We start from the raw sequence: 26,658 nt of genomic DNA, 5'->3' as shown, positions 1-26,658 counted from the left end.
ATACATGTCCTCTGGGGCAGGACCCGAGTCCCCAAACACTTTTTATGGCAATAACTTTCATATAAGCCTTTAAAATTATCACTTTTGTTTTTTTCATGTTAGTGTCCCATAGACTTTAACGGCGTTCCGCGGCTTGCGAATTTTGCCACAAACGCCGCATATTGTTCGCTGTTCGGGATGTTCGGGCTCATCCCTATTCACAAGTACAAACAAACAAAAAATAACGAATATTTCCCAGCACACTTGCCAGCTAGCCTAAAAACCAACCATATTGGCCCTGTCTAACAATGCATGTTAAAAACAGAGGGTTTTGTTTGCACACATTTGCAAATATATTTGGAGGCTGCAGCGCCCACATCAAGGCTCCTCTGTATACTGCGGTCCCAACTCTATAGTTTTGAGAGCCTCCAAGTTGGAACACATATAGAATTTGATAAAGGGCAGTTTTGCCTGGAGAGAGCCCACTCCTTTTTTGCAGACACAAGCCGGTGCCATTAATTCTTAATGGCACTCTCCCACATCTAGCTACTGTGCGCATGTTCACTAGGGATGGGCCGAACACCTCCCTGTTCCGTTCACACCAGAACAGGAGCAGTGATTTTAATGATACTTTAAGTAAAACAATAAAAATGAATTATTCCTTTAAATATCGTGCCTGGGGCGTCCCCTTAGTCTGCCTGTAAAGTAGGGCGCATATGTCCCAGCACACTTGCCAGCTAGCCTAGAAACCAACCATATTGGCCCTGTCTAACAATGCATGTTAAAAACGGAGGGTTTTGTTTGCACACATTTGCAAATATATTTGGAGGCTGCAGCTCCCACATCAAGGCTCCTCTGTATACTGCGGTCCCAACTCTATAGTTTTGAGAGCCTCCAAGTTGGAACACATATAGAATTTGATAAAGGGCAGTTTTGCCTGGAGAGAGCCCACTCCTTTTTTGCAGACACAAGCCGGTGCCATTAATTCTTAATGGCACTCTCCCACATCTAGCTACTGTGCGCATGTTCACTAGGGATGGGCCGAACACCTCCCTGTTCCGTTCACACCAGAACAGGAGCAGTGATTTTAATGATACTTTAAGTAAAACAATAAAAATGAATTATTCCTTTAAATATCGTGCCTGGGGGGTCCCCTTAGTCTGCCTGTAAAGTAGGGCGCATATGTCCGATGTGTAAAACATGCCACAGCAATAATTACATTTCTAAAGGAAATAAGTAATTTAAACTTGCTCGCGGCTGTAATGTATTGCTGGCTCCCGGCAATATAGATGAAAAATCAATAAGAAAAACGCCAAAATGAAAAAAATAATTGCCGTGGGGACCCCCCCAAAATCCATACCAGACCCTTATCTGAGCATGCAGCCTGGCAGGTCAGGATAGCGAGCGAGCGCCCCCCCCCCCCCCTCCTGAACCATACCAGGCTACATGCCCTCAACATGGGGGGGGTGGGTGCTTTGGGGCGGGGTGGCTTTGCGCTCCCCACTCCAAAGCACCTTGTTCCCATGGGGACAAGGGCCTCTTCCAGACAACCCTGGCCGGTGGTTGTTGGGGTCTGCGGGTGGGGGGCTTATCAGAACCTGCACAGAGTCCTGACCTCAACCTGATAGAACACCTTTGGGATGAATTAGAGTGGAGACTGTGAGCCAGGCCTTCTCGTCCACATCAGCGCCTGACCTCACAAATGCGCTTCTGGAGGAATGGTCAAACATTCCCATAGACACACTCCTAAACCTTGTGGACAGCCTTCCCTGAAGAGTTGAAGCTGTTATACCTGTAAAGGGTGGGCCAACTCAATACTGAACCCTACGAACTAAGACTGGGATGCCATTAAAGTTCATGTGCGTGCAAAGGTAGGCATCCCAATACTTTTGGAAATATAGTTTATATATCGATATATAGATATATTTAATATTTTGTGTATATTTTCCATCTATAGAATCCTTTGCCCATCTCAGAATGCTTCATCACTGGCATAAAAGATTCCAACTCGGAGAACAGTGAACATATTGTGCTGCAGAACTGCCCTGCACATTAGACGTCAGCCCCGCCGAGTGCCACCCACAGCGCGGATGTGTAACGCCAGAGGTAAATGTGCCCCGCTTTGGGTCACGCTGGGTTATAAAGTATCTTCCTAAATGCTTTATAAATGTTTCCTTGTCTAAGGGGAAGTGTGCAGTAGTCGATTTCTCTCATTGGCATAATTCTGTTTGTATTGAAAGAAGTAATGTTTTATAAAAAAATACTGTAAGTTGAGGAATTCATTTGCATGTTTACTGTAAATGTCTGTTTAATTGATTACACCACAATACCACAATACTCCCCACAGCGACAGTTCTGCATCTTACTTCTACTCACACCGAGGCCATATGGCTCATTTCCTGCATGGTAATTCATTTCAAATCTAAGGTTTGATGAGAGGAAGAAAAAGGCTCGGAGAGGAGCACTTCACATATTTCAACTTTTTATGTGGCCTTATAAATTACAACTTCCTTATAGTACATGTAAACCCTACCTGAATGACATTTATTTTGCAAAAGCGCTGTGCGTCATAAACAACTGTCATTTTTTTTTTTTTACATGAAACACTTGTTTTCATCCTTTTTTCATCCTGATCAAGCTCAGTGATGCTGATCTCCTGCAAACTTTTTTCAGCCACTTGCCTACATGCACTCCCATAATGGCTGCATGGAATTTCTCAGGGTGGGTTCCTGGTGGTGAGAACAGTGGACCATACCTGAATAATATGGCATGTGACAGGGTGACATAGTTGAATTCTGGCTCAATCAGTAGAAAACAATGAATAGAAAACCTCCATATACACAGCCCCCAATACCCACAGTTGATCTAGTGCAGGGGTCTCCAAACTTTAGAAACAAAGGGCCAGTTTACTGTTTTTCAGATTTTACAGGGGCTGTACCATGGCTAGTGGGAGTATAAAATGCCCTAGCATCAGTGGGAGTAAACAATGTCCCATCTTTTGTATTGGGGAATTATTAGTGCCCCCATTGTTGGTGTCAGTGGAAGGAATAGTGTCCCATCATTGGTGTTAGTGGGAGGAATAGTGTCCCATCATTGGTGTTAGTGGGAGGAATAGTGCCCCATCATTGGTGTCAGTGGGAGGAATAGTGTCCCATCATTGGGGTCAGTGGGAGGAATAGTGTCCTGTCATTGATGTCAGTGGGAGGAATAGTGCTTCACTGTTGATGTCAGTGCAGAAATGATTGCCCCATTGTTGGTGTCAGTGGGAGGAATTACAAGCCGAGCTCAATGCACTGTTTAATTGGGCGACTATGTGGCAGATGAGGTTTAGTGTTGATAAATGTAAAGTTATGCACTTGGGGGCTAAGAATATGCATGCATCATACATACTAGGGGGAGTACAACTGGAGGAATCAATGGTGGAGAAGGATCTATGGGTTTTGGTAGATCATAAGCTCAATAATGGCATGCAATGCCAAGCTGCGGTTTCCAAAGCGAGCAAAGTCCTTTCTTGTATTAAGAGAGGTATGGACTCCCTGTACAAATCATTAGTAAGACCTCATCTGGAATATGCAGTTCAGTTTTGGGCACCAGGTCTCAAAAAGGATATTGGGGAACTGGAGAAAGTGCAGAGAAGGCAACCAAACTGATAAGAGGCATGGAGGAGCTCAGCTATGAGGAAAGATTAGAGGAACTGAATTTATTCACTCCTAAGAAGGGGAGATTAAGGGGGGATATGATCAACATGTATAAATATATAAGGGGTCCATATAGTGAGGCCCGGAAGGAAAAGAAGAAGAAGAGAATAGTGTAGGGCCGGGCATGACAGTGTGTCGAGTGACACACACAGGGTTAAGCTGGCCAGGTCTGGTGGGGTGGAGACAACAGGAAACTTTGGGGGTGCGGCCATATAAGAGGAGGGGTGGAGCTGGGACGGGGTCAGTGGAGCAGGAAGAGACACGAGGAGGCAGATTTTCTCTGCTCCTCTACAGCAATGGCCGACATCGACCTGACACTCGCACGTTTGCGGCAGGCAGCAGCGTCCAGGGGACCGGAGTGGCTCCACAGCCAAGTCGCTGGGATAATAGAAGATGAAGCAAGCGGATCGGCGAGCGGAGGTGAGGGGACTGCCCGTGCGCGGAAGTCGCGGCCGCCGGCGCGGTATTCGCCTGGACCCGATGGACGTACGGGTCGCCAGGCACGCAGTCCCAGGGGGGAGCAGTCAGCCCCTCCAGCTAAAAGGAGCCAGACGATGCTGGATGCTAGGCCCGGGCAGAACACACGCCGCGGCGCGGTGGGCGGGGCTACGGGTCAAGATGGCGCCGGTTCACTGAAGATGGGATCCAGGCGTGCGGAACGCGCGAACCCCCCAGCAGCTTCGTACGAGCCGAGGGGGGAGGACAGCAACACGAGAGGAGCTGCAGCAGCGACCAGGGCGGTGAGGAGAAGCGGTGCTGACACCGCAGGCGGCAATCGGTCACCTGGCGGGGAGAGGGACCTCCGGAGGGGCGGACGGAGGACTGAGCAGGCCGGCCCGGTATCAGCCAATCTAGGGCGGCGTGGGATCCAGGCTGGAAGCAGAATGGCAGAGGTCGGACGAGTCACGTCTCCGCGGGTGCAGACGGCCTCCAGGAGGGATGCGCCTGGGGGGCTCACCACGCCGGCAAGCCCACCCCAAGGGGACCGGTCCACAGACGAGGAGCTGGAAGACGGTGAGGTGGATGCACACCAGCAGGATATGACGGTGGAAACCAGACCAGCGGCTGTCGGGAGGTCTCCGGGTCAGCCCGGTAAGTCCAGTGACAATGTAGATTTTACAAATGCTTTACAAAACTTATGGGGTGTAGTCAACGCAGGTACGGCAGGGGCAGTAGCCCGACCAACACTGGTGTCGCAGGGCCATGACCACCAAGTGGCGGGGCAAGGATCCGCCAGTTCGGGGTCAGGGGGACAACTGAGGGAGCTGTTGGAAGGCCTGAGGGCGCTAGTGGGACGTTTTGGGGAACAACCTCCCCAGGCGGCCGCAAGCGTAGTTCCGCAAGGATCTGGCGGGGGTGTGTTAGCTGGTGGGGAGGTGGAACTTTCCACGGGGAGGTCTGCTGATAAGACCCCGGAGTCGGGGGGTGCAAAAGAGAAGCCGGGGGAAAAAGGGGCAACAGGGGAGGCGGATAGGTCGGATATAGTCAGGATTGCAGACGCAGCGAGATGCGAGGTGTATGTCTGCTTTGAGGGCCCGCTGGATGCACATCTGAAACAGGAGGTTCGGGAAAAGATTCAAAAAAGGGAATACGTGGAAATATTTTCCTTGTTGCCGTTGGAGAAGTTTAACCTGGACAGGGTTAAGCCTGATGACTCTAAAAAAGAAGACGAGGAGAAGAGGAGATACAGGTTAATTCCGCGGACGTTTGTCAATTGGCTACAAGCGTTCGCTATCATGGCCAGCGTCATTGGCGAAAAGAATCCGGAGCACTGCTCTGGATTGTTTTGTTATATGGATTCTATTGGGGAAGCACACAGAGTTTATGGCGGAACGGCTTGGCTGCGATATGACGAGCAGTTCCGGCAACGCAGAGCGGTTCGTCCGGCCCTGCGTTGGGACCATAAGGACATCAGCCTTTGGATGAGACTTATGTCCTCGGCTAGGGCCTCGCCTCAGTTTTTTCAAGGGGGGGCCGGGGGTGCACACTCCTCAGGACTACCGGCTGGGAAAAGATGGGGGGTGTGTTGGCAATACAACGAAGGACACTGTAAGTTTGGGGGATCATGCAAATTCAAGCATGAATGCTCAGGGTGTGGGGGAGCTCACACACTGGCCAGATGCTTCAAAAAAGGGAAACGTACAGGGGAGTCTGCTAACAAGAGGGATGACGCCGGTGAAGGTGGAAAGGATGCTGCCTTTCCTAAGTAAGTATCCAGATAAGGAAGCGGCATCGCTGATTACCGTAGGTTTTCGAGAGGGGTTCAAAATACCATGTGCCTTGGAGGTGGTTCCCCCTATGGCACGGAACTTAAAATCAGCGTTGCAACACCCAGGGGTGGTGGGAGAAAAATTGGCAAAAGAAGTGTCATTAGGCCGCATGGGAGGGCCATTCGCGGATAAGCCGTTACCGGATTTGGTGGTGTCCCCACTGGGAGTGGTGCCCAAAAAAGAAGTGAATAAGTTCCGATTGATTCACCATTTATCCTTTCCAAAAGGGGGCTCGGTCAATGATTTCATTGACCCTGATGCCTGTGCGGTGTCCTATACTTCTTTTGACGCGGCGGTGCGGTGGGTTAAGAGGTATGGACAGGGGGCACTCATGGCAAAATCTGACATAGAAGCAGCGTTTCGGCTACTTCCAGTACATCCGGAGAGCTTTAGGCTGCTGGGTTGCCACTGGCAAGAACAGTTTTACGTCGATAAATGTTTGCCCATGGGATGCTCCATCTCTTGCGCCATGTTTGAGGCATTCAGTTCCTTCTTGGAGTGGGTAGTCAGGGATGTGTCGGGACTGGACTCGGTTATCCATTACTTGGATGACTTCCTGTGTATAGGTCCTCCTTCCTCCAGTGTGTGTGCGATTTTATTGTCAACGTTGCAGCACATTGCGGGAAGGTTCGGAGTGCCACTGGCAGCCGAAAAGACGGAAGGCCCGACAACCGAAATTAGTTTTCTGGGTATAGTAATTGACTCCATAGCAATGGAATGCAGATTGCCGCACGGAAAGTTAGTGGATTTACAGAAGGAGATCCAGGAGATTCATGGACGGCGGAAGGTGCAGTTGCGGACACTGCAGTCGTTGCTAGGTAAGCTAAATTTCGCTTGTAGGATCATACCCATGGGTAGGGTGTTTTGTCGGAGGCTGTCGGCAGCCACGGCGGGAGCAAAAGCCCCTACTCATTTTGTCAGGCTGTCGCGGGAACACCGGGAGGACCTGCAGGTATGGTATCAATTTCTGTCGGAGTACAACGGAAGATCACTGTGGATGTCGGGTCCGGTAAGTAACTTCGATGTGGAACTGGTTACGGACGCGGCGGGTTCTACAGGTTATGGGGCATATTTTCAAGGGCAATGGAGCGCGGGACCGTGGCCACAATCATGGGTGAAAGCGGGGTTTCTTCGGAACCTGGTACTGCTGGAACTATTTCCAGTGGTGTTGGCTATGGAGTTGTGGGGGCGGTCCTGCCAGAATTTAAAGTTGAGAATTAACTGTGACAACATGGGGGTTGTGCAGGTGGTCAATCGCATGTCAGCGTCTTCCCAACCTGTCATTAGGCTAATGCGACAGTTGGTATTGCGGTGCTTGCAATTGAATACCTTTATATATGCTGTACACATACCAGGGATTGACAATACACTGGCTGATTCGCTGTCTCGCTTTCAGTGGGACAAGTTCAGGGAATTAGCCCCGACAGCAGAAAAGGAAGGGATTCCCTTCCCGGAGTGGATCTGGGAGCTGGCATTGGAGTCGCCGCAGGATGGATCCAGCAGTCAGTGAGTAGGTCCACTTGGATGGCATATATGAAGGTATGGAGAGAATGGGAGGGTTTACTGCAAGAAGCTGGTGTGGACAAGGATGGGACCGAGGTGAGATTGCTGGGTTTGTATTTTGTGTCCAGAAATATGGAAAACGGGGTGGCGGTGTCTTCTATTGAAAAGAAGATGGCGGCCTTGTCATTCCTTTTCAAGCTGCAGAAAGGGGAGGATTGGACTAAAGATTTTTGGGTTAGACAAGCCATCAAAGGGTACAAGAGAGGTCAAGGGCGGAAAGATAAAAGAAGGCCTGTTACTTTTACAAACCTGGTGTCCATTTGTGGGCAGTTAGGGTCAGTTTGTTCTTCCAGTTATGAATGTTCGCTGTTCAGGGCAGCCTTTTCGTTAGCATTTTTTGGGGCGTTCAGAATCGGGGAACTGGTGAGCCCGGCACGGGGGGAGGCAGGTGGCATTCTGGTGCAGGACGTTTGGTCGCACGGGGATAAGGTGTGTTTGAGACTGCGAAGGTCAAAAACCGATCAGGCGGGGAAGGGGGTGGACGTATGGTTGTACGCTCTGCCGGGATCCACGGTGTGCCCAGTAAGGGCGGTCGAGGAACTGGCGCAGGTAAGGCCAAGGGGGGAAGGGCCATTTTTGCGGCATGAAGACGGGTCTTACTTATCAAAATTTCAATTTGTAGCGGTGTTTAGAAAATGTTTGATGGAGTTAGGTTTGGATGGGAAGGCTTACGCTTCACACTCCTTTCGCATTGGCTACTGAAGCTGCCAGATGTGGGTTGGATGAGGCAGCCGTGAGGAGGATCGGCAGATGGGAATCGAGAAGGTTCCGCACCTACGTCCGACCTCAAATGATATTAGAATAAAAAAAAAAAAAAAAAAAAAAAACTGGGTTGGCTGGTATTATGGTCCAGGTAGGTGGGACTTGTGTTAAGTTTTTCAAAAAAAAAAAAAAAAAAAAAAATGAATGGATGAGGTTACCGTGGTTGTGGTTTTTCATTACAGGGGGCTGTGCTCCACGCCTCGTATGGATTCTTGGGCACTCCTATGTGTGTTGGGGGGCCAGGAGAGGTGATGCGAGACCGGACGGGAGACAGCTGGGAATATCGAGGAGAGAGGCGTACATCAGGTGGCTGGGGAGACCGGGTATGATGTGGGGTAGAGTGGTCACGGAAGTGGAGCGTTATGCGTGGTTGGACAGACCACCTCATGTGTTAGTAATTCATGCAGGAGGGAACGATTTAGGGGTACGCACGGTAAGAGACATACTAGCAAGCGTTAAGGCGGATTTGCTATACATCCGCACGGTTTTTCCCGATACTCTGCTGGTATGGTCTGACATAGTGGCACGTACCACCTGGCGGATGGCAAGGTCGGTGGAACGGCTGAACAAGGCACGCATTCGCATTAACAAAGTAGTGGGGAGGTTTTTGGTGAAACAAGGGGGCATGGTGATAAGGCACAGAGAGCTGGAAATTAATGTAGGCCTTTACTTACGTAGGGATGGTGTTCACCTCACGGACGTGGGAATCGATTTGTGGACCATGGGGCTGCAAGAGGGAATCCAAAGGGCACTGAGTGTGTGGAGGGGCCCTTAAGGATAAGGTTTCATCCTTTCGGGCTGTGGCTGTGTTTTTCTGTTGGTCGGTGACGGTAGCGGTAAACAAAGGTGGTAAAAAGGGGTGGGGGGTCATCGTTAGTATGGCCCCTCCGGTGTATTCCAGAAATGGAATACCGGTATGGTTACACTGCGGGCAAGGGGTTGTCTCCGAGCGGTACAGCTGGAGGCCTATCAAGTTGGAAATGGTTCCCGCATGTATGGTTTGATTGTGGTAAAAGGGTGTAGCGCCGTCATTGACCAACAGATTGAAGTTAATAACATGTTGTTTGCACTGAAGTTATGTTATTTATATATTTAAGGTTATTGGAGTTATTTATTCGGTTTGTTTAATAAATAGGCTGTTGTGGCCATTTTATACTCCAATAGATTGGTGTGGTCTCGTTAATTTAAATAAAGGTAATTGGGGTTGGAGATAAAATGGTATAGCAGTATGGGGTGAATAAGTGGGTACATCTGGAATACACTTGTCAAGTGAGGCCCGGAACGAAAAGAAGAAGAAGAGAATAGTGTAGGGCCGGGCATGACAGTGTGTCGAGTGACACACACAGGGTTAAGCTGGCCAGGTCTGGTGGGGTGGAGACAACAGGAAACTTTGGGGGTGCGGCCATATAAGAGGAGGGGTGGAGCTGGGACGGGGTCAGTGGAGCAGGAAGAGACACGAGGAGGCAGATTTTCCCACCCTCCCTCCCTATTAGATTTGTTGTTAGGGTGTTTAACGTGTGTGTTTATTTTTCAGATTCGAAGGAAGTGGTCGTCACGACAGCTGTGGTTTGGCTGTGTTTTTCTGTTGGTCGGTGACGGTAGCGGTAAACAAAGGTGGTAAAAAGGGGTGGGGGGTCATCGTTAGTATGGCCCCTCCGGTGTATTCCAGAAATGGAATACCGGTATGGTTACACTGCGGGCAAGGGGTTGTCTCCGAGCGGTACAGCTGGAGGCCTATCAAGTTGGAAATGGTTCCCGCATGTATGGTTTGATTGTGGTAAAAGGGTGTAGCGCCGTCATTGACCAAGAGATTGAAGTTAATAACATGTTGTTTGCACTGAAGTTATGTTATTTATATATTTAAGGTTACTGGAGTTATTTATTCGGTTTGTTTAATAAATAGGCTGTTGTGGCCATTTTATACTCCAATAGATTGGTGTGGTCTCGTTAATTTAAATAAAGGTAATTGGGGTTGGAGATAAAATGGTATAGCAGTATGGGGTGAATAAGTGGGTACATCTGGAATACACTTGTCAAGTGAACTTGGTGTTGAGTTATTCACTTTACAGTCAACACAGAGGACAAGGGGGCACTCTTTACGTCTAGAAGAAAAGAGATTTCATCTCCAAATACGGAAAGGTTTCTTCACAGTAAGAGCTGTGAAAATATGGAATAGACTCCCTCCAGAAGTGGTTGTGGCCAGCTCAATAGATTGTTTCAAGAAAGGCCTGGATTCTTTCCTAAATGTACATAATATAACTGGGTACTAACATGCTGTAGCAAATTGGATCATGCTTTTCTGTGGATTTTTTCGCCTTCCTCTGGATCAGTTGTGGGTATAGGATTGGGTATATGGGATTGTATGATATTTTTTATTTTCTTTCTTTCTTTCTTTTTTTATGGTTGAACTAGATGGACTTGTGTCTTTTTTTAACCTGACTAACTATGTAACTATGACTAACTATGAATAGTGCCCCATTATTGGTGTCAGTTGGAGGAATCGTGCCCCATAATTGGTGTCAGTGGGAGGAATACTTGCTCCATTGTTGATGTCAGAGCAGAAATTATTGCCCCATTGTTGGTGTCAGTGGGAGGAATAGGGCCACAGTTTGGAGACCACTAATCTAGAGGAAGGCAAAAAAAAGCTGTGAAGCTTGGCTCAATTTGCTCCGTCAGGGGAAAAAAATCCCTTTCATGACTATGCAGGAGTAGAGATAGGAGATGGAGTAGAATGTTGCCACCCTGTAAAAGAAAGTGCCTGAAACAAGATCTTTTTGGAAGGGTCCCTGGGGATTATTAGTTATGTACATATAGTACATGCTGGTCAACTTACTTTATTATATTATATTACAAAGATAGAGCTGGGCTTCAAAATTAAACATTATTAATAATGCTTATGTGATATTTTATTGATTAGGTCTAGATATACTCTAAAGTATGATTCCTACACAGGACTGAGAATTGTATCCCATGCATATATAGCAGTGCTGGACCAGCCATTAACCACTGATACATGGAGCAAGATAGTTTGCCGCATTTATTGCCAGACTTGTAAACATTTTTACACCCAGTCTGTAGCGGTCAGGAGGTCCTGTTCCACGTATGAGGAGGGAGCATGTTTATGAAGTTATTCTAATCGCTGTATATCTCTTAGCAAAGATGTTAGCTTTGCCTCCCTCTCTCATTTAATCCTAGCCCCATGTTTTATCAATACTCCCCGTATCATTGCTTTATGAGCTTCCCAGATCACTCCAGGGGCCCATTTGGGAGTATCGTTGGCCTGAAAATAGCATGTCACCTCACTAAGAACATCTTCCGTCACAGCGGAGTCTTGTAACACACTTTCATTAAGTCTCCATGTCACAGAGCAAGGGCCTCGGCTCCCCGACATATTATACTTCAGAAGAATTGGCGCATGGTCCGACCAAGTAATTGCTCCAATAGTGGCTTCCGCCACTAAGTGCAATTGGCAATGAGGAATAAAGTCAACACGAGAGTATGACTTATGCGATGGCGAATAATAAGAATAATCTCTTTCCCAAGAGTGTAAAAGGCACCACACATCTATCAATCTTGCTACTTGAAGTGCCCGAGTGATCCAAGGTACCTATAGAAGTATCCTCCCTAGGTATCAAGGGCATATTAAGATCCCCTCCCAAGATCACCTGGCCCTCCCTGAACTCAAGTTTATCTAAGATATTTCTAAAAAATAAATCCTGTTGTACATTAGGGGCATAGAAGGAGACCAAAGTTACCCCCACCCCCCTAATCCTACCTTTAAGAAATAGATATTGGCCCCCTCGGTATCCACCCACAAGAGAATCTGTGTGGGCCCGCAGGGGCAGGCTATTGTCCCTAAAGTGTGTTTCCTGTAAGAATGCTATATCTACCGGTGACCTTTTCAGTAGTATATGTCGCTTCTCAGGTATATTTAGTCCCCTAACATTAAGGGACAATATAGATAGGGTATCCACCCAAGTCTTATTTCACCGTCACTGGGGGGGGTTGGGGGATGATATCACATAAGCATGAATAATGCTTATGTGATATTTTATTGATTAGGTTTAGATATACTCTAAAGTATGATTCCTACACAGGGTTGAGAATTGTATCCCATGCATATATAGCAGTGCTGGACCAGCCATTAACCACTGATACATGGAGCAAGGCACACGCTTCTCCATACCCAAAAGTACCAGACATGTTCCCAGACATCCCAACCTGCAAAAACTAATTTCAGGGCGGTGGCAAACCCATTTCAGGGAGGTGACGCCGTGCGGCGTTTCGCGCAACCCCCCCCATCAGTGGATGATCAGGAGATGATCAGAGACCACAGACATAGTACAGGAGATGATCAGAGACTGCAGACATAGTACAGGAGATGGTCAGAGACTGCAGACATAGTACAGGAGATGGTCCATTAGACCCCTTTCACACTGGAGGCATATTTCAGGCACTTTAGCGTTAAAAATAGCGCCCGAAAAAAGCCTCATCTGCAATCTCAGTGTGAGAGCCCGAATGCTTTCACACTGGAGCGCTGCGCTGGTAGGTCGTCAAAAAAAATTCCTGCAAGTAGCTACTTTGAGGCGCTTGAGGAGCAGTGTATATTGAAATCAAAGGGCAGTGCCTGCAAAGCGACTTGGCAGTGGTGCATTGAACCCTTTATTCGGCCGCTAGCAGGGGTTAAAAGTACCTCTAAAACTACGGTAAAGCGTCGCTAAAACTAGCGGCACTTTACCGACGATGCCCCCGCGCTGTCAGCGTGAAAGGGCTCTTAGTACATCTCATTATACATCACATCATGGACTACTGAGGAAGGGACAGGGGCTGTGTATCCTATGTAATCTATCATGCCATAACCCATCTCTCAGAGCAGGTGCAGCCTAGAGCACATGTAAGGGGATGCTGGGGATGCCATTCTCCAGCACACAGCACACAGAACACTGTGGCTCACCTTGTTCTCTCTCTGTGCAGCCCAAGATGGAGATGGGAAGAATTCCTGCTGGAGTTGGTAGAGACAGTGCGGGGTCTCAAACTCCCAGTGTGAGGAATTAATTCCCGCACTCAGCAACTAAAAACGAGAACACTGGTATCAGGAAGAGCAACAGCCCCTCCCCCGAGCACTGCCAGGCTGTACGGGTCGGGCTGCCCTATGCTCACACACACTGCTGTTCTGGATGGACACAGAGAAGGAGGAGGGGAGAAATCTGGCACTTTGAGGACCCCACCTATGCAGGCGCCCAGGTGCAAAGCACCTGCCTAGGATCGGCCCTGCCACTGCCTCCCCTGTCTGGCAGCCGGGAGATTGTGCTGCACTCGCGGGTGTCCGTGAGCCCGCCATCAAATGCGGGAGGCTCCCGCGAGTTGCGGGAGACTTGAGATGTCTGTGTTCCCTACAGCTGAACAGAGAGATGAGGTTTGGGTTAAGATTAGTTGAGTATGTTCTGCTTGGGAGGTGAGCATTAGTGCAGACTAGGGATGAGCCGAACACCCCCCGGTTCGGTTCGCACCAGAACCCGCGAACGGACCGAAAGTTCGCACGAACGTTAGAACCCCATTGACGTCTATGGGACTCGAACGTTCGAAATCAAAAGTGCTCATTTTAAAGGCTAATTTGCATGGTATTGTCCTAAAAAGGGTTTGGGGACCCGGGTCCTACCCCAGGGGACATGTATCAATGCAAAAAAAACTTTTAAAAACGGCCGTTTTTTCGGGAGCAGTGATTTTAATGATGCTTAAAGTAAAAAAAAAAAAGTGAAATATTCCTTTAAATATCGTACCTGGGGGGTGTCTATAGTATGCCTGTAAAGTGACGCATGTTTCCCATGTTTAGAACAGTCCCTGCACCAAATGTCATTTTTAAAGGAAAAAATCTCATTTAAAACTGCTTGCGGGTTTAATGTCATGTCGGGTCATGGCAATATGGATGAAAATCAGTGAGACAAACGGCATGGGTACCCCCCAGTCCATTACCAGGCCCTTTGGGTCTTGTATGGATATTAAGGGGAACCCCGCACCCAAATTAAAATAAGGAAAGGTGTGGGGCCACCAGGCCCTATATACTCTGAACAGCAGTATACAGGCGGTGCAAACAAGACAGGGACTGTAGGTTTGTTGTTAAGTAGAATCTGTTTGTAATTTTGAACATTTTTAACGTGTTTAGCTCCAGCCAAAAAATCTTTTCTAAGCTTTTTGGAAAACATAGGGAAGGGTTATCACCCCTGTGACATTTGTTTTGCTGTCTTTCCTCCTCTTCAGAAGATTTCACCTCACTTTTTTGTCCCAATGAAAAATGTTTTTTGAAAATTTGGGTTTTTTTGTGGAACAAGGATTGGAAAGCATCAGTGGAAAGGAGAAATTGTTTTCCCATATTAACTCTTACAGGAGAGAATTTCCCTTCCTAGGGGTAGATTTCATCTCACTTCCTGTTGTCTCCTTCCGTTTGCAAGTAGGAGTCGTTTGTAAGTTAGATGTTTGAAAGTAGGGTCCTGCCCTATATACTCAGCAGAAATTTGGGCCTTAGGTGTTGCTGTGGCCACAACACTGTAAGCCCTCACAGGGCCCTGCTGTGAAATATTAGATCAAGAATTGTAATTACATGCCCCTGTTGAACAGGAGCTGAAAAATTAGGCCTTAGGCACTGGTGCTGGTGCCACAACACTGCAACCCCTCACAGACACTCTAGTTGGAACGCAGGAACGAGCCCTGCTGCAAATTATTGCTTCAAAAATTGTAATTACACGCCCCTGTTAGACAGGGGCAGAAAAATTGGGCCTTAGGCACTGGTGCTGGTGCCACAACACTGCAACCCCTCACAGACACTCTAGTTGGAACGCAGGAACGAGCCCTGCTGCAAAGTATTGCATCAAAAATTGTAATTACACGCCCCTGTTAGACAGGGGCAGAAAAATTGGGCCTTAGGCACTGGTGCTGGTGCCACAACACTGCAACCCCTCACAGACACTCTAATTGGAACGCAGGAACGAGCCCTGCTGCAAAGTATTGCATCAAAAATTGTAATTACACGCCCCTGTTAGACAGGGGCAGAAAAATTGGGCCTTAGGCACTGGTGCTGGTGCCACAACACTGCAACCCCTCACAGACACTCTAGTTGGAACGCAGGAACGAGCCCTGCTGCAAAGTATTGCATCAAAAATTGTAATTACACGCCCCTGTTAGACAGGGGCAGAAAAATTGGGCCTTAGGCACTGGTGCTGGTGCCACAACACTGCAACCCCTCACAGACACTCTAGTTGGAACGCAGGAACGAGCCCTGCTGCAAAGTATTGCATCAAAAATTGTAATTACACGCCCCTGTTAGACAGGGGCAGAAAAATTGGGCCCTAGGCACTGGTGCTGGTGCCACAACACTGCAACCCCTCACAGACACTCTAGTTGGAATGCAGGAACGAGCCCTGCTGCAAAGTATTACATCAAAAATTGTAATTACACGCCCCTGTTAAACAGGGGCTGAAAAATTGTGCCTTAGGCACTGGTGGTGGCGCCCAGAACCAAAAATGTTCTTACAAGCTATCAGCGTGATGATTGAGGAGGAAGAGGATAATTACTCAGGGATAGTCACTCAGCATCAGCATAGGCAGTCTTTGAAGGGATCTGAGATTTCAAAAAAAATTATTCGGTTACATCAGCATCAGGTGCTTGGTAGCTGGTGGTGATCCAAGACTCATTCATTTTTATGAAGGTCAGCCGATCGACCGAGTCGGTGGACAGACGCACCCTGTGATCGGTTACCACGCCTCCAGCAGCACTGAATGTGCGTTCCGAAAGAACGCTGGATGCAGGACAGGCCAGTAGCTCAATTGCATACTGTGCAAGCTCTGGCCAGTGATCCATCCTCAAGACCCAGTAACCCAGAGGATTTTCGGTGGGAAAGGTGTCCAAGTCTGATCTTGCCCCTAGGTATTCCTGCACCATGTAAAACAGACGCTGGCGATGGTTGCTGGAACCGATCATACCTTGGGGCTGCGGACCAAAAAATTGTCTGAACGCATCGGTCAGACGGCCACCTTCTCCACCGCTCCTTCTTTGACTGACCGAAGCCTCAGCAACACGTTGTCCAGAAACAGGAGTTTGTAACCTCCCAGTCTCTGGGAACGCGTTGCACAGACCTTTCTGCAAGGCCTCCCGAAGATGTTTCATCCTCTGCTCCCTCTGCGATGGCAAGATAAGGTCCGCAACCTTACCCTTGTAACGTGGATCAAGGAGGGTTGCCAGCCAGTATTGGTCCTTCTCCTTGATACCACGAATACGAGGATCCTTACGCAGGCTTTGCAGGATCAGGGAGGCCATGCAGCGTAGGTTTGCTGAGGCATTTGGTCCAGAGTCCTCTGGGTCACTAAGAACGACATGGTCCGCAGCCACCTCCTCCCAGCCACGTACAAGTCCATGTGTTTCTTGGGACTGATCCCTTAAAGACTGCTGCTGATGCTGAGTGCCAGGCTCCACCTCCATACTGACACAATCTTCCTCCTCCTCCTCTTCCTCCTCGTCCTCTTCCTGTGTGATCGGCGGGCACGCAGGAACACTGTCTGGATAAAGGGGGCCTTGAGAGCTAAGGAAGTCCTCCTCTTCTTGCCTCTGTTCTGCCTCAAGTGCCCTGTCCATTATTCCACGCAGCGTGTGCTCCAACAGGTGGACAAGGGGGACAGTGTCACTGATGCATGCACTGTCACTGCTCACCATCCTTGTGGCCTCCTCGAATGGTGACAGGACAGTGCATGCATCCCTGATCATGGCCCACTGGCGTGGGGAAAAAAAACCAAGCTCCCCTGAACCTGTCCTGGTGCCATAGTCGCACAGGTACTCATTGATGGCCCTCTGCTGCGTGTGCAGCCGCTGCAGCATGGCCAACGTTGAGTTCCACCTGGTGGGCATGTCACAGATTAGGCGGTTCTTGGGCAGGTTAAACTCCTTTTGGAGGTCCGTCAGCCGAGCACTGGCATTATATGACCGGCGGAAATGCACACAGACTTTCCTGGCCTGCCTCAGGACATCCTGTAAGCCCGGGTACCTGCCCAAGAACCGCTGCACCACCAAGTTAAGGACGTGAGCCAAACAGGGCACATGGGTCATTTGTCCCTGTCGGAGGGCAGAGAGGAGGTTGGTGCCATTGTCGCAAACCACCATTCCTGCCTTAAGTTGGCGTGGCGTCAACCACCTCTGAACCTGCCCCTGCAGAGCTGACAGAACCTCTGCCCCAGTGTGGCTCCTGTCCCCCAAGCACACCAGCTCAAGCACCGCATGGCATCTTTTGGCCTGCGTACTTGCGTAGCCCCTTGAACGCCTACGGAGCACCGCTGGTTCCGAGGAAGAGGCCATGGAGGAAGAAGAAGAGGAGGGGGTGGAGGAGAGAGGTGTGTCACAATCAGCATTTTGGAGGCGTGGTGGCGGAACAACCTCCAACACTACTGCACCTTGTCCTGCATCCTTCCCAGCTGCCAGCAGAGTCACCCAATGCGCCGTGAAACTTAGGTAACGTCCCTGTCCATGCCTGCTGGACCATGAGTCAGCGGTAATATGCACCTTACCGCTGACCGCCCTGTCCAGCGAGGCATGGACATTGCCTTCCACATGCCGGTAGAGAGCCGGAATCGCCTTCCGTGAGAAAAAGTGGCGTTTGGGTACCTGCCACTGAGGAACCGCACATTCCACAAACTCACGGAAGGGGGCAGAGTCTACCAACTGAAAAGGCAGCAGTTGAAGTGCTAGCAATTTTGCCAAGCTAGCATTCAACCGCTGGGCATGTGGATGGCTGGGAGCAAACTTCTTTCGGCGGTGCAGCAGCTGGGGCAGGGAAATTTGCCTGGTACAATCTGACGTCGGTGTACCAAAAGCAGATTGCCCACAAGTACTTGGCTGTGACACACCTAATTCTACACCTTCATTCCTCTCACTGCAGGTCTCAGAGAGGACTGAAGGTCTAGTGGGGTTGGAAATCTCAGCTGATGAGGAGCAAGGAGAGATCCTCTTTGTTCTTTGGTGTGGGTCTTTTAGATACGCTTGCCAACGAACTGCATGGCAGGTCAACATATGTCTGGTCAAGCATGTGGTACCCAAGCGGGAGATGTTTTGGCCACGCGAGATACGCTTGAGACATATGTTGCAAATAGCAGCGGTGCGATCTGATGCACTCGTCTCAAAAAAGGCCCACACCAAAGAACTTTTTGAATAACGCGCAGAGACTGCAGCGCCCTGCACATGTGGAGCTTTGGGGTGTGATGCAGTCAATGTGCTGCCCTTAGGCTGGCCCCTGGAGGGCATCCTGCCTCGTTGGTGATGTGCTGCCGCCTCCTCCTCCTCCTCCTCCTCCTCCTCCTCCTCCTCCTCTCTCCTATCAGGCACCCACGTTGAGTCAGTGACCTCATCATCCCCTCCCTCCTCATCACTGGAGCAAACCTGGCAGTATGCTGCAGCAGGGGGAGCATGACTGCCAGATTGCTGTCCTTCTTGGGCACCCCCTCTGTCCGCGCTCATGTTACTGCCTTCATCGAGCTCAGTATCGTCATCAGAGCCTTCCAAACGCTGGGCATCCTCCTGGAGCATGTACCCAACACTGTGGTCAAACAGTTCGAGGGAATCCTCATGAGGACATGGTGGAGCTAGGGAAGGAGTCACTGATGACATTGAGCTGAGGGAAGAAGCCGCTGCTTTGCCAGACAAAGCACCCTGGGCATGGGTGAGAGAGGATGAGGAGGATGAGGACGGCTTGGTCATCCACTCGACCAAGTCTTCCGCATGTTGCGGCTCAACGCGGCCAGCTGCCGAAAAAAAGGCCAAGCGTGTCCCATGGCCACGTGCTGATGAGGATGCACCGTCTCCACGACCAGCACTAGACACAGAGCCTGCTTGCCCTCTCTTATTGGCTTGTGACTGTCTGCCTCTCCTTCTTGGCCTTCCAGACATACTAATGGCCTGTAGCTGCACTAAGCTGGGATAGAACACCTGTAATTTTCTTCAAGTAGCTTTATATACTGTAACCAGACAAGCCTGCCTGTCAGTAGGAAGATAACAGGAACGGATCTAGCTGAACACTGTGAGCAGGACGCACTGTACTAAATGTAAATAGTCTAGCTGCCTGACCGTGGTACTAATAGGATCAAATAGAACACCTGTAATTTTCTTCAGGTAGCTTTATATACTGTAACCAGACAAGCCTGCCTGTCAGTAGGAAGATAACAGGAACGGATCTAGCTGAACACTGTGAGCAGGACGCACTGTACTAAATGTAAATAGTCTAGCTGCCTGACCGTGGTACTAATAGGATCAAATAGAACACCTGTAATTTTCTTCAGGTAGCTTTATATACTGTAACCAGACAAGCCTGCCTGTCAGTAGGAAGATAACAGGAACGGATCTAGCTGAACACTGTGAGCAGGACGCACTGTACTAAATGTAAATAGTCTAGCTGCCTGACCGTGGTACTAATAGGATCAAATAGAACACCTGTAATTTTCTTCAGGTAGCTTTATATACTGTAACCAGACAAGCCTGCCTGTCAGTAGGAAGATAACAGGAACGGATCTAGCTGTACACTGTGAGCAGGACGCACTGTACTAAATGTAAATAGTCTAGCTGCCTGACCGTGGTACTAATAGGATCAAATAGAACACCTGTAATTTTCTTCAGGTAGCTTTATATACTGTAACCAGACAAGCCTGCCTGTCAGTAGGAAGATAACAGGAACGGATCTAGCTGAACACTGTGAGCAGGACGCACTGTACTAAATGTAAATAGTCTAGCTGCCTGACCGTGGTACTAATAGGATCAAATAGAACACCTGTAATTTTCTTCAGGTAGCTTTATATACTGTAACCAGACAAGCCTGCCTGTCAGTAGGAATTTAACAGGAACGGATCTAGCTGAACACTGTGAGCAGGACGCACTGCACTAAATGTAAATAGTCTAGAAGATAACAGGAACGGATCTAGCTGAACACTGTGAGCAGGACGCACTGCACTAAATGTAAATAGCAGGAACGGATCTAGCTGAACACTGTGAGCAGGACGCACTGCATTAAATGTAAATAGTCTAGATAGAAGATAACAGGAACGGATCTAGCTAAACTGAATACAGTGTATATATATATATGCAACACCTGGGATGCATATATATACACAATACACTGTAAGTGCAGCTAACTGACTGACTGTTCTGCCTAATCTATCTAACTCAAATCAAATGACACTGTCTCTCTCTCTCTCTATCTCTCAGCACACCGGAACACACACTACACAGGGCCGCCGTGCAGGCGGCCTTATATAGTGTGGGGTGTGTACTAAATCCCCTGAGCCATAATTGGCCAAAGCCACCCTGGCTTTGGCCAATTACAGCTCTCTCTACTGACGGCGCTGTGATTGGCCAAGCATGCGGGTCATAGTGCATGCTTGGCCAATCATCAGCCAGCAATGCACTGCGATGCCGCAGTGAATTATGGGCCGTGACGCGCCACACGAATTTAGCGCGAACGGCCCATAACGTTCGCAATTCGGCGAACGATCGAACAGCCGATGTTCGAGTCGAACATGGGTTCGACTCGAACACGAAGCTCATCCCTAGTGCAGACCATTAATTAAAACAGATTTAGTTTGTTTTAAAGTGGAGTTCCACCCAAAAGTGGAACTTCTGCTTTAAGCACTCCTTGCCCTCTTACATGCCACATTTGGCATGTAATTTTTTTTTTGGGGGGGGGGGTGGGTGCTTAGTTTTGAGTAGAACTTCCTGTCCCACTTCCTGCTTCCACCTATGGGCCGCCTAGGAAACTCCTCCTCTCCCCCCTAGGTGGCCCCTTCCTCTCGGCAATCTTCTGGGACACGTGACAGGTCCTGGAAGATTGCTTGTCCACCGGGAGAGCGCATGCGCAGTGCACACCCGGCCATGAAGCCGCAAGCTGTCCTGGCCGGGTGCCCACAGTTTCCTTGTCAAAAGAAGTTTATTGAGTATACAATGTTATAAAGATACATAAAGATTAGGGATGAGCTTCGAGTTCGAGTCGAACTCATGTTCGACTCGAACATTAGCTGTTCGCAAGTTCGCCGAACACCGAACAATTTGGGGTGTTCGCGGCAAATTCGAATGCCGCGGAACACCCTTTAAAAGTCTATGGGAGAAATCAAAAGTGCTAATTTTAAAGGCTTATATGCAAGTTATTGTCATAAAAAGTGTTTGGGGACCCGGGTCCTGCCCCAGGGGACATGTATCAATGCAAAAAAAAGTTTTAAAAACGGACGTTTTTTCAGGAGCAGTGATTTTAATAATGCTTAAAGTCAAACAATAAAAGTGTAATATCCCTTTAAATTTCGTACCTGGGGGGTGTCTATAGTATGCCTGTAAAGGGGCGCATGTTTCCCGTGTTTAGAACAGTCTGACAGCAAAATGACATTTGGAAGGAAAAAACACATTTAAAACTACCCGCGGCTATTGCATTGCCGACAATACACATAGAAGTTCATTGATAAAAACGGCATGGGAATTCCCCCCAGGGAAACCCCGAACCAAAATTAAAAAAAAAAAAAATGACGTGGGGGGTCCCCCTAAATTCCATACCAGGCCCTTCAGGTCTGGTATGGATATTAAGGGGAACCCCGGCCAAAATTAAAAAAAAAAAATGACGTGGGGTTCCCCCTAAATTCCATACCAGACCCTTCAGGTCTGGTATGGATTTTAAGGGGAACCCCGCGCCAAAAAAAAAAAAAAAAACGGCGTGGGGTTCCCCCAAAAATCCATACCAGACCCTTATCCGAGCACGCAACCTGGCAGGCCGCAGGAAAAGAGGGGGGGGCGAGAGTGCGGCCCCCCCCCCTCCTGAACCGTACCAGGCCACATGCCCTCAACATTGGGAGGGTGCTTTGGGGTAGCCCCCCAAAACACCTTGTCCCCATGTTGATGAGGACAAGGGCCTCATCCCCACAACCGTGGCCGGTGGTTGTGGGGGTCTGCGGGCGGGGGGCTTATCGGAATCTGGAAGCCCCCTTTAACAAGGGGACCCCCAGATCCCGGCCCCCCCCCTGTGTGAAATGGTAAGGGGGTACTTACCCCTACCATTTCACTAAAAAACTGTCAAAATAGTTAAAAATGACAAGAGACAGTTTTTGACAATTCCTTTATTTAAATGCTTCTTCTATCTTCCTTCATCTTCTTCTGGTTCTTCTGGCTCTTCTGGTTCTTCCTCCGGCGTTCTCGTCCAGCATCTTCTCCGCGGCGTCTTCTATCTTCTTCTCCTCGGGCCGCTCCGCACCCATGGCATGAGGGGAGGCTCCTGCTCTTCTCTTCATCTTCTTCTTCATCCTCTTCTCTTCTTCATCTTCTTCATCTTCATCTTCTCTTCTTTTCTTCTGCGGGCCGCTCCGCATCCATGCATGGAGGGAGGCTCCCGCTGTGTGACGGCGTCTCCTCGTCTGACGGTTCTTAAATAACGGGGGGCGGGGCCACCCGGTGACCCCGCCCCCCTCTGACGCACGGGACATGACGGGACTTCCCTGTGGCATTCCCTGTGACGTCACAGGGAAGTCCCGTCAAGTCACCGTGCGTCAGAGGGGGCCCCGCCCCCCGTTATTTAAGAACCGTCAGACGAGGAGACGCCGTCACACAGCGGGAGCCTCCCTCCATGCATGGATGCGGAGCGGCCCGCAGAAGAAAAGAAGAGAAGATGAAGAAGAGAAGAGGATGAAGAAGAAGATGAAGAGCGGGAGCCTCCCCTCATGCCATGGGTGCGGAGCGGCCCGAGGAGAAGAAGATAGAAGACGCCGCGGAGAAGATGCTGGACGAGAACGCCGGAGGAAGAACCAGAAGAGTCAGAAGAACCAGAAGAAGAAGAAGATGAAGGAAGATAGAAGAAGCATTTAAATAAAGGAATTGTCAAAAACTGTCTCTTTTCATTTTTAACTATTTTGACAGTTTTTTAGTGAAATGGTAGGGGTAAGTACCCCCTTACCATTTCACACAGGGGGGGGGCCGGGATCTGGGGGTCCCCTTGTTAAAGGGGGCTTCCAGATTCCGATAAGCCCCCCGCCCGCAGACCCCCACAACCACCGGCCACGGTTGTGGGGATGAGGCCCTTGTCCTCATCAACATGGGGACAAGGTGTTTTGGGGGGCTACCCCAAAGCACCCTCCCAATGTTGAGGGCATGTGGCCTGGTACGGTTCAGGAGGGGGGGGGCCGCACTCTCGTCCCCCCCTCTTTTCCTGCGGCCTGCCAGGTTGCGTGCTCGGATAAGGGTCTGGTATGGATTTTTGGGGGAACCCCACGCCGTTTTTTTTTTTTTTTTTGGCGCGGGGTTCCCTTTAAAATCTATACCAGACCTGAAGGGTCTGGTATGGAATTTAGGGGGAACCCCACGTCATTTTTTTTTTTAATTTTGGCCGGGGTTCCCCTTAATATCCATACCAGACCTGAAGGGCCTGGTATGGAATTTAGGGGGACCCCCCCCCCACGTCATTTTTTTTTTTTTTAATTTTGGTTCGGGGTTTCCCTGGGGGGAATTCCCATGCCGTTTTTATCAATGAACTTCTATGTGTATTGTCGGCAATGCAATAGCCGCGGGTAGTTTTAAATGTGTTTTTTCCTTCCAAATGTCATTTTGCTGTCAGACTGTTCTAAACACAGGAAACATGCGCCCCTTTACAGGCATACTATAGACACCCCCCAGGTACGAAATTTAAAGGGATATTACACTTTTATTGTTTGACTTTAAGCATTATTAAAATCACTGCTCCTGAAAAAACGGCCGTTTTTAAAACTTTTTTTTGCATTGATCCATGTCCCCTGGGGCAGGACCCGGGTCCCCAAACACTTTTTATGACAATAACTTGCATATAAGCCTTTAAAATTAGCACTTTTGATTATTCATGTTCGTGTCCCATAGACTTTAACGGTGTTCGCGTGTTCGAGCGAACTTTTTTCCTGTTCGCATGTTCTGGTGCGAACCGAACAGGGGGGTGTTCGGCTCATCCCTAATAAAGATACATAAAGTAAGTTTACAAGGATCTATAAAGTAAGCTCATTGTTTTATAGTAGGGTTTATATAGGTAAATATCATGAAATTTCAAATATTAAACATTGGGTTCACGTAAACCTAAATTAAAGATATATATCATTTCCTTAGTTACTTTTGTAGGTATTTAAATGATTTATACCTACTATACATATTGTTTACAAGTAGAGTGTATATAGGTCAAATAAATTCTGATAATGAGCTTTAATCGTAAGGTGGAGAAAAGGAAAGAGAAAGAAGAAAAAGGGTTGAAAGGTAGAGGTATGGTCCACAAGGTTGTCCCGCTCGTCAGTTTATTATTCTTTTTAGTTCTCTTTGAAGCCTTAGAATGGGTGTCTCTGTAAGTCATTTAATCTGTTACCATGGCAACAGGACAGAGTCATTGAAATTTGACAGGAACTGTTGTTTTATCCAAGGATGCCAAAGTTTTTCAAATTTTGGAATTTGATTTTGATCGATGGCTACCATCTTAGCATGGGACATTGTATTATTCATTCTGTGAATTGTTTCTGCTAGTACCAATGTAGGAGATTTCCATGCCTTGGCCACTGTTTGTTTTGCAGCCGTTATTAGTTGGATCATAAGTTTGAATTGAGAGAGTGTTAACCATTCCGGTTTTAGATTAAGTAAAGTTAAATATGGATCTGGTTGTATTATTTTTTTAAATATTTTAGATGCAATCACGAAGACTTCCTTCCAAAAGGTTTGGATTACTGGGCACGTCCACCATATGTGTAAATATGTGCCTATTTCTGGGCATCCTCGAAAACAAAGAGTTGAGGTATTAGGTGAATATTTTGCCACTCTAGCGGGTACAAGGTACCAGCGAGTTAGGACTTTATAATTTTTCTCCAGTGCTAAGATGTTGGGTGAAGATGACTTAGATGTGAGCCATATATTAGACCAGTCCGTGTCTTCTAAAGTTCGTCCCAGGTCCTCCTCCCACCTCTGAACGTAAGAGGGTCTATTAAGATTTGCTACTCCATATAATTGATTATAAAGTGATGAAATTGTACCTTTAGCAAATGGATCTTTTGTACAGATTGATTCAAAAATGGATAGTTGGGATAATGGTGTATCCCCCTTTAGGAATGGTGTATAGAAATTTTTGATTTGGAGATATCTAAATATCTCAGAGTTTGGTAGATCATATTTTTCTCTAAGCGATGGGAATGAAAGGAATGATTTAGATGCTATGAAGTCATTTAGTGTCTGAATGCCTGATGTTGTCCAAGCTTTAAAAGAATTTGGGTAGATCCATGCCGGATAAAAGGCCGGATTTCCGATAAAAGAAAGGAGAGGATTGTGTGGAGATTGTAACTGATATTTGGTTTTTAGTTTATCCCAGAGAGATAAGAAGTGTTTAGTTATGGGATTATGAATTTTAAAGCGGTCTTTAGGATCAAGCCATAATAAATTTGATATTAATAGAGGATCATTTTCTGAAGCCTCTATAAATACCCATAATGGGATTTCCTGTTTTGCATGGTATTTGGACAGACTGGCCAAATGTGCTGCTCTGTAGTAGTTAGTAAAATTAGGGTATGACAGGCCTCCTTTATTTTTGGGAAGATGTAGTGTGTGTATAGGTATACGTGGTTTAGAAGAGCCCCATATAAACGAAGTTGCTCTTTTTTGTACTATTCTCAAAAAATAGGAAGGAATTGGAATAGGGAGGACTCTGAATAGATAAAGCAATTTGGGTAGAATAGTCATTTTGATTGCATTAATCTTCCCTATCCAGGATAAAGGAAGTTGCGACCATTGTTTTATTAGATTTGTGATCTGTCTTAATACAGGAGGATAATTGGTTGAGAATAAGTCAGAATGAGATGCTGTTAAATGAATTCCAAGATATGGGATTGATTTTTCTGCCCATGTGAATGGGAGTGCAGCCCTAGCCGGGATCAATTCCATGTTTGTGAGCGAAATATTAAGCACTAGGCATTTCTTAGGATTAATCATAAGGCCGGATAGGGCTGCAAATCCATCAAGAGCTGGTATTACGTTAGGACCAGAGACCTGTGGTGATGATAGAAAAAGTAATATATCGTCTGCAAATATACATAATTTGTGTGTAATACCTCCTACTTCAATGTCAGTTATAGTTTGGTTTGTTCTGATGTATTGGGCCATGGGTTCGAGTATAAGGGCAAATAATAAGGGAGATAATGGGCAACCCTTTCGGGTACCTCTTTCGATATTAAAGGCTTCAGATTTGTATCCAGCATATTTTATATAGGCTTTGGGTTTATTATATAATGCTTTGATCCATGTTAAAAAGTGGGGTCCAAAACCCCATTTTTGTAATGAATATTGCATATATTGCCAGGTTACTGTGTCAAATGCCCTCTTAATATCGAGAGATAGAAAAC

Source organism: Aquarana catesbeiana, linkage group LG07 (genome assembly GCF_042186555.1).
Source record: "Aquarana catesbeiana isolate 2022-GZ linkage group LG07, ASM4218655v1, whole genome shotgun sequence".
NCBI lineage: Eukaryota > Metazoa > Chordata > Amphibia > Anura > Ranidae > Aquarana > Aquarana catesbeiana.
Note: the sequence above shows the minus strand (reverse complement) of the source record.